We start from the raw sequence: 8,630 nt of genomic DNA on the forward strand, positions 1-8,630 counted from the left end.
CAAGAAGGGATATACCTTTAACTTGCTGGTCTGTCTAATACTTCTCTTAATCTGAACATTCACATTAAGACAGACTAGGAAGAAGGATTGGCCATCCACTTCTGAAATAGCAGGCCTCTGAAAACCCTATGTACAACATTTAGATAACAGAGAACAACCTATTGTACATAATAGAGTCATTATGAGTCACAAGCAACTAGATGGCACATAGCAACAAGAACTGAATTATTATTGAATAACAAATGCTTTGGAATTATAATATTAAATAACATATGGACTTCCAGAAAAAGAAACAAATCTATTTTAGGAAAAGTGTAGCCAGAATGCTTTTTAGAAATAAGGAAGGTGAGACTTTGTCTCATGCATTTTGAACACGTGGACAGAGAAAGATACCATACTAGGCAATGTGGATGGTCAGGGAAAAAAGGGAAAAAAGCCATCAGTCTAATGGATTGACACAGCAACTGGAACATAAATATATCAGTACTTGGTAGCACATGACTGGCAGTGTTTCCATCTGTAACACATACACTATGACTTATATCAACCCTAAAATCAACTTTATCCTGTCCTATCCTGCTCCATTCTTATCATCCCTAAAACATTTGAGTCTATTGCCACAGACACTATCAGTGCATCTTTTCGAGGGTTTTCCTCTTCTTTGCTAACCCTACATTTTCCCAAATGTGATGTCCTTTTCTAAGGAATAACTTCTAACAACATGCCCAAAGTGTATGAGATGAAGTTTTACCGTCATTGCCTCCAGGGAACACTCTGGTTGCACTTTCCTAGAGACATAATTGTACTTTTGGCAGTCCATTGGCTATTTTACACTCTTCTCAACACCACAACTCAAACATATCAATTCTCCTATCATTCTTATTTATTCTTCACTTCTCAAATACATAGCCAATTATTGAAAAGACTGGCTTGAATCAGGTGCACCGCAGTTTAAAACTGATATTGCTTCTCAGGACTTAAGATTCCTGAGAGCACACTTTCCCAATACAACGTATCTCCTGATGTCCTGACTGCTAATACCAAGGCTGTTGATTGTAGATCTCAGCAAGATGAAATTGTTGACAATTTCAATATTTTTTCCTCCATCTACATGATTTTTCCTATTGGCTCAGTGTTGGTGATTTTTTTTTCTGAATGTTGAAATGTAATCAATACTGAAGGCTGCAGTCTTTGATTCTTTGCAGCAAGTACCTCAAGTCCTCCTGGCTTTGAGGAAGGAAGGTTGTGTCATCAGCATAACATAGGTTGTTGATGATTCTTCCTCCAATCCTGATGCTACACTCTTCTTCATAAAGTTCAGCTTCTTTAATGACTTTCTTGGCATGCTGATAGAATGGGTATGGAGAAGGGGTACAGCCCTAATACATACCTTTTCTGATTTCAAACCATGCAGTGTTGCCTTGTTCTGTTAGGACACATAGGGTCACCGTAGGACTCCTATGAGACAGACTTGATGGCACCTAACAACAGCAATAGCAACAACAAGGTAAGAGAAGTAAGATGTGAAAATATGAGTAATCTTACTTGCCACTAAGTTGCAGACACAGTTAATATTTACTGTCAATTGTTGCCAACAATCACAGTGAAATCTGTGATCTGTGGAATGATACAGGCTTTTATAACTTTATCAGACTAGAACAATATGTTTTTTGGACCAAAATATTGTGTCACATTTTAATTTTTGGTCTGTCTTTGTTTGTGTCTAAGATATTTCTCTTGGACCTAGTATATTAATGAGTCATGATTTTTTATCTGTTCTGCTATTATTTTTCTCTTGACTAGTACATTAAATCCATTCATATTCAATATAGTTATCTAGAGGTATTCTTTTATTGCTTTAATTTTGCTAGACTCTTTTTTTTCCCCTTTACCAACTTTTTGTGGTGTTGCTGCTCTCTTTATTCTGCCTGCTTTTCTCTTCTTAGTTCATTTTATTTACACCTCTATTTATTTCCATCCTTAGATAGTTAACAGTTTTCGTTTACTTGGTTCCACAGTCAACACTCATGGTAACAGCAGCCAGAAAATCAGGAGATTAATTGCATTGGGAAAGTCAGCTGTGAGGGCCCTCTCAAGAGTACTGAAGTGCAACGATGTCAGGCTGGAGACTAAGGTGCACCTGGTCCAGGCTATAGTCTTTGCAATTACATGCTATGCATCGGAGAGTTGGACAGTGAATAGGGATGATAGAAAAAGAATTTATGCCTTTGATCTGTGGTGCTGGAGAAGAGTGTTGAATATACCATGTGCTGCTAAGAGAACAAACAGGTTTGTCCTGGAGAGGGTGAAGCCAGAATGTTCCCTGGAGTCAAGGATTCTGAAGCTTCGTCTGACATATTTTGGGCATGTTGCAAGGAAGGACTGGTCCTTGGAGAGGGACATCGTGTTTGGGAGAGTAGAGAGACGGCACAGGAGAGGAAGACCCTCGATGAGATGGATTAATTCTGGGAGTGGAGTGGTGGGAATGAATGTGTTTGAGACAGCGAGATTGGCACAGCATAGAATGGCATTTAGAGCTCTTTTACATAGGGCCGCTATGAGTTGCAAACGACTCGATGGCCTATAACAACAACAACAACAATAGTATAATTTTGATGTTTACCATATTTATGGATATCTTCCCTTTATTTTGATGATAAGATCTATTAATTTTCTGGATGATTACCCTATATGTTTTCATTTTATTTACACATCTAACACTGTTCCCTTTTTCTTGAAATCACCTTGACTTCTCCATTTAGAATTTCTATAATTTCACCTTATTCTCTCATTTTGAATTGTAGTTGTCCTTATTTAAATGTTGATATCTCTAGTTCCCTGTTTTTACTATTGTATTAATTTCATACTTTGTGTATTTCTGTGTCAGAGTCAGTATCTGAATGTAGCTGTCATGTCTTTTACATTTGGTCTGTGGTTGTTAACTCTAGGCCTTTTGGCTCTAGGAATTCCTTTAGTATTTTTTTTGTGGGGCACCTATGCTTAGCTTAGGAGGGTTTTTCTTTGGCAATATTCACTGTCCTTTTCCTTAAATATTTTAGGATGAATCTTTTAAAAAATATCTTCAGAAATCAACTAAACTCTATATCATATTTAAAACAATAGCAATTCTCTCTGATATAATTATTCAATCATGTATCGAATTACTTGTCCAGTGTGTAAGTATATGTGTATAATACTATATTTTCTAATGTGTATCCAAGCAATACTTAAACACTGCATTTGGTTAGTATATTTTCTAAGCCCTTTCTTATCTACAAATTCCTTCTATGTTTAATTTTCCACTTGTATTTCATTTCTTGAAGTAACTAAGTCTTACATGAGTTTTCATATTGTGATATTTATTATATTACTTTGTTGGCATCAATTATTCTTATTTATAGCACATGTATTAACATTATCATTTTTAAAATAATAAGAGAACAACACTTGACATTTTCAAGTAAATGTGCAACATCTCCTGTACAGAGTAATTATCTCTACCATTTGCTAGCTCAAAAAGAGTCATTCTCTTGTGGTTATATTTGTTTTTGAATAAACAAGGATAATTTATTAAAGTGCAATATATTCTAAATTCTAATTAGAAACAAGTAACTTGAAGTATATTTCTAAAGTGCTTTTGCTTCTCCAGTGAAAGAGTTTATTTAAAATTACATAGTCTCTTATTAGAGTACTCACTTCATCGTAAGACGTTAGCACTAGCTATTACTTGCCTTTGAAAATAATTCAGAAAGTCCTCATATTTAAGGGACTACTCAATATGTCTTCTACCTGCCTATTTGACCTCATCTTCTACCACTACTTCCTCTGAGTCAGTCAAATTAAATTTCTGCTTTTCCTCAAATGATCTTAAAGTGTCCTCATTTTTATGAGCAGGCATATGATTTTTATTTGCTCCTTCATTTCTATTTTAAAATTTGCAACCTATTCATCAAGTTTGTTTTATCCTCTACTGAATCATGTATCTAAACACAAACTTTCTTTTTCTGAATCTCTCTAACATCACTAAAAATTCCTATAGGTACTTTCCTCATTCAATCTTCTAACTTATGTAAATATTTGTATTTATTTTCTGAATCTTAACCCACATTGTTTTTTTAATAAATTCCTTAAGAGTTATTACTGCATCTCATAGATCTTTACGAGACTTAGCAAAGTATCTAGCAAAATGATTGTGCATAGTAATGACAACACTTTTTCATTTGAATGAAAGTATATACCTTCAATAATCATACTTATATCGCACTTAAGACAAATATTTCTTCATTTTGATGTAAGACTGTTTGTATATCCTTCTGTACTGTTCTTAATGAACAGTAGATTGAAGATTCCTCTCTGTATTATCCATTTTAATCTGTTTCCTCAATAACAGAGTTACTAGCTGAATATATGATGATCTTAATAAATTTTTTTTTCATTCTTTCTTACCATGAAAGATAGGTATTATGTCAGGTGGATAGGGTGTCTTGTAGATTTTATTTGACAACTGGCACCTTGAAATTGCAATGGAAAGCCAGTCCCGAATTTGTGGCCAGCAGGCTATTGACTGAACCCATCAAATTTTAATTGGAATCTGCCTATTCGGCAAGCTGAAGAATGATGATCTTTTAATTTATTACATGTGATTTAGTTCTAAAGAGGCGAGATAGAGATAGAGGCGCGTGAGCGAGGAGCGGGAGAGTGAGCACGCTGTTAGGTATGAACCCATGTATCTGAGATCAGGACATTAAAGTACAAACAGAAATAACAGATAAGACCTCCAGATTATGCCTTAAAGAGAAAAAAAATGTAACTTTCCTCCTTGTGATGTTTGCGTTGGCTGAAATGCACATGGGATATTAGACCTTCTTGGTGCATGCACGTGAAAGCAATGCCAAGGGTTGGTGGAAACAAGATAGAATGAGCCTGGGTATCTGACTTCAAGAGTCAACAGATAATTTCTGGACTTTTTACTGTTAAACTATTATGGAAAAGAAAAATTACTCTCACATTTAAAAATGTATTATTACTGTTATGGTTTTCTGTTACATCAATCTAACATCTATTCTAAACAAAACTAGGTATTGTTGTTGTTGTTGTTAAGTCCCTCCCGGCAACACGCTGTATGTATGTGAGATGGAATTTCAGGAGCATCTATTTTACATATTTTCAAATAAGCTTGAAAAAAAATAGTAGTTTCTTTCAGAACATTTCTACTTTGGGTTCTGATTCCCTCCCCCCCCCCAGTGCTGTCAAACTATGGAGAAAATGAAAATTCTCTATTCACTTATCCCCAGATTTCTAAATAATAATCTGATATGTTAACCTGGTATGTTACATCCACTTTTAAGCATGGTACACAGCAAGTCACTGATGGTGACGGTATTGCTTCCAAATCATTGTTAACCTTCCACTGAGACTGCTCATCTTTCATGCATAGCAACACTGGTAGAATCAAACTGCCAGAGAAATGTAGCTTTTGGGTTACAGTGTAATTCTCTATAGACTATGCCACCAAAAGCAGCTATATCCTAGTTAGAAGTTCTGTGTTATGTACAGTGGGGCTGGAACTGACTCGAAGCTGATTCTCCAATGGGCTTTCAGAGGCAGTGAATGGAATAGAAATAGATTGTCTATCTTTCTTCCTTGGTGAAGCTAGTGAATTTGAACTATATGTGTTTCAGTTGTCAACGCAACTCCTTACCACTAAGCCATCAGAGATGAGAGCAATGTAATCCAAAGGAAACTCTTTTTTTTTTCAAGCTTAAGATTAACAGTCAGAAAATCAGAAGACAAATTGAATTTGGAAAATCTGCTGTCATGGACCTCTCCAGAGTGCAGAAGAGCAACTATGTCAGTGTAAATACAAAGGTGCACCTAATCCAGGACATGGTCTTATAATTTACGTGTTATACTTCAGAGAGTTGGACAATGACTAAGGATGACAGGAGAAGAATAGATGCCTTCATGTTGTGGTACTGCCAAGAAAACAATAGCTCTGTCTTGGAGAGGGTGAAACTAAATCTCTCCTTGGAAGTTAGGATTTTGAAACTCCACCTCACTTACTTTGGACAAGTGGCCAGGAGAGATGGGTCCTTGAAGAAGGACATCATGCTCAGATATTCTCTAGATATAAACTGCTTAAGTTGGCAAACCTGGTCTTGTCACTCCTCAGACAAAAGAAGACAACAAACTGTAGGAGAGGAGGTTGTAATCAGATGAATGACTCACTTCCAGAGCCAGCACATTGAGATGCTTTGGAGAGGGGTCCCCAAAAAGCCCTTGGAAAGAGAGGGCTTTAGTTGGGGAACCTGGTCACTGCAGAGCCACTCCACAGACCAAAGAGGACAATAAACTTTAGGAGAGGGGCCACAATAAGGGGAGATTACCACAGGGCTGCTCTGAAGATCAGAGAGGGCCTGAAAGACTTTAGGAAAGGGAGATTTTACCACTCCGCAGGCCAAAAAAAAAAAAAGCCTTTCAGTGGAACAAGTACCTACCCCTGTAAATGGAACATTTACTTTAAGCCTACAATTTTTTCAATAACATCAAAAAGATATGTACTATAAATGTCCTACACAGATGCAATAGAAGTGGCCTAACACTTAACAAGAAAAACTTCAAATAATTTCAAGAAAGCTAAAGATGGTTTCAAACATTGTGACAAAAGAAAATAATCTTCTGGAAAAAAAGCAGAACATTTTGCAGACCCAATGATTATCTCAGAGACAGAAAGGCAGAAGAAATATATTGATGTGGAGTAATAAGAACAACTACAGGAAAAGTTACAAATGATGAAAGAAAGAATGGAAGCTGTAAATAAAGTTAATACTGCAGAGACAGGGAGTCAGAAAAAAATATGAAGTTATATGAACAGCATTGTGGGGATAGTTGGCATCCACTTCTGAGCTAGCTTGCCTCTGGAAACCCTATGAATTTGGAGAAACGATGAAAGTTATACAAGTGTTCAGACCTTTCGTTTATAGAGTCACTATGAGTCATCTATGAGTCGATGACTCATAGATGTTATTTAACAACAATAACAACAGCAACAATGACGAAGAAGCTCAGTTGGCCTGGTAGGCAGAAAGTGATGTTACCAAGCCAAAGGTGGTGATTTTAATCTGCATTCTTCAGGCCTGGTTTTAATTGTTTTTGTTCAAACATTCCTCTAAGTGATGTAACACTGGTCTGCCATGGTTGCTGTGGTGTGGGGATAATAGAGGTCAGTATGGTCATTTCTATGCTGTCTATACTCATTTTGCAGCACCTACAGAAAGAAAAATTTTATAGAAAAGAATATTTTCATTATGACCCCAAAGTTAAGAAGGTTACTAGTGTAAATGCTTATGTTTTAACCCAAATCAAAGTATATTCATTTAAAAATAGCAAATATCCATGAATTGTGTTTGAAGAAATGATTATAAGGCAGTATATAAATTTTGGCTCTGTAGTTGTGAAATTGACTATAAAAATTGTGGAACATTTGTTACATTTTTCTGCAACTCACAGAAGAGTGATGTTCTCACTAGTACTTTTTAAATAACCAGAAATTCTTATTATCAGCATATTGAGCACCACTACTGGAAAGAGAGTTATAATATAGTAGGCTCCAAGTTAAAATTAAAGCAGAACCATTTCAGACAAGAATATAATAATTGAAGTTTACAGAATACTATAAGGCCTCCTCAAGAAAAAGACTGATAATTCAACCACAAAATGAATAAAAGACATGGAAAGACTTTTCACAGAGAAAGATAATCCCCTGATGATTGCCTTAGTTGTACCCCTGAGATTTTGGCATGTTATAATTTGTTTTGTGAAACTTTTTTTTTATTTAATTTTTTGTTTCCTCTATAACCCAAACATCTTTGAGCAGAGTGTTATTTAAGTTCCACATGGGCAGTTTTGTTACACTGTAGTCTGGGAAGATGCTTTGTATTATTTCAATGTTTTTTGACTTGTTGAGATTTACCACGTGTATGATCAATTCTGGAGGGTATACTTTGTGGACTTGAGAAGAAAGTAAATTGGTTCTTGATTGGGTGCAGTACTAAAAATACATCTACAAGGTTGAGTAGTCTAACTATATAGTATAGATTTTCTGCGTCTTTGTTAAGTTTCTTTTGAGTTGCCTGACCTGCCCTTTGGGAATAGTAGTGTGTTAAAGTCTCTCTTCTACAACTATTGTGGAGCTGTCTATTTCTTTAATCAAATGTGTTAACTGTTGTTTTATATATTTAGCAGGTTTTTTCATTGATGTGTAGATGTTGATAAAGACTATATGTTTTAGGTTTATAGAGCCTTTAATCCTCCCTTACCTTTTATGGTGGTTTTCATTCTGCAGTTTATTTTGCCAGAGATTAGTATTGTCACTCCTGCTTTTTGATAATTAAATTTTGCTTGGTATATAGGGGAAGCCAAATTTTATATTAAATATTTGTAATAAACAGAACTCTTCCTGGATGATACATTTGACATCCTCCCTGGAGCACAGAGAAGCCAAATCACAAGGAAGAATTCAAGATACTAAAGAGCTGAATAGAAGATTCCAAAAGGCAGCACGGGATGACAAAGCAAAATATTACAATGAAATGTGCAAGGAGCTGGAGTCAGAAAATCAAAAGGGCGAG

General features: G+C 35.7%; 1 pseudogene; it reads right to left on the reverse strand.

The window, feature by feature from the left end:
* Window positions 1-3,701, reverse strand: part of LOC102862176 — a 12,078-nt pseudogene extending 8,377 nt beyond the window's left edge.
* Window positions 3,702-8,630: the final 4,929 nt, after the last annotated feature.

Source organism: Elephantulus edwardii, unplaced genomic scaffold, assembly GCF_000299155.1.
Source record: "Elephantulus edwardii isolate Elephantulus edwardi_28Jun2011 unplaced genomic scaffold, EleEdw1.0 scaffold00122, whole genome shotgun sequence".
In the NCBI taxonomy this organism is placed as follows: Eukaryota; Metazoa; Chordata; class Mammalia; order Macroscelidea; family Macroscelididae; genus Elephantulus; species Elephantulus edwardii.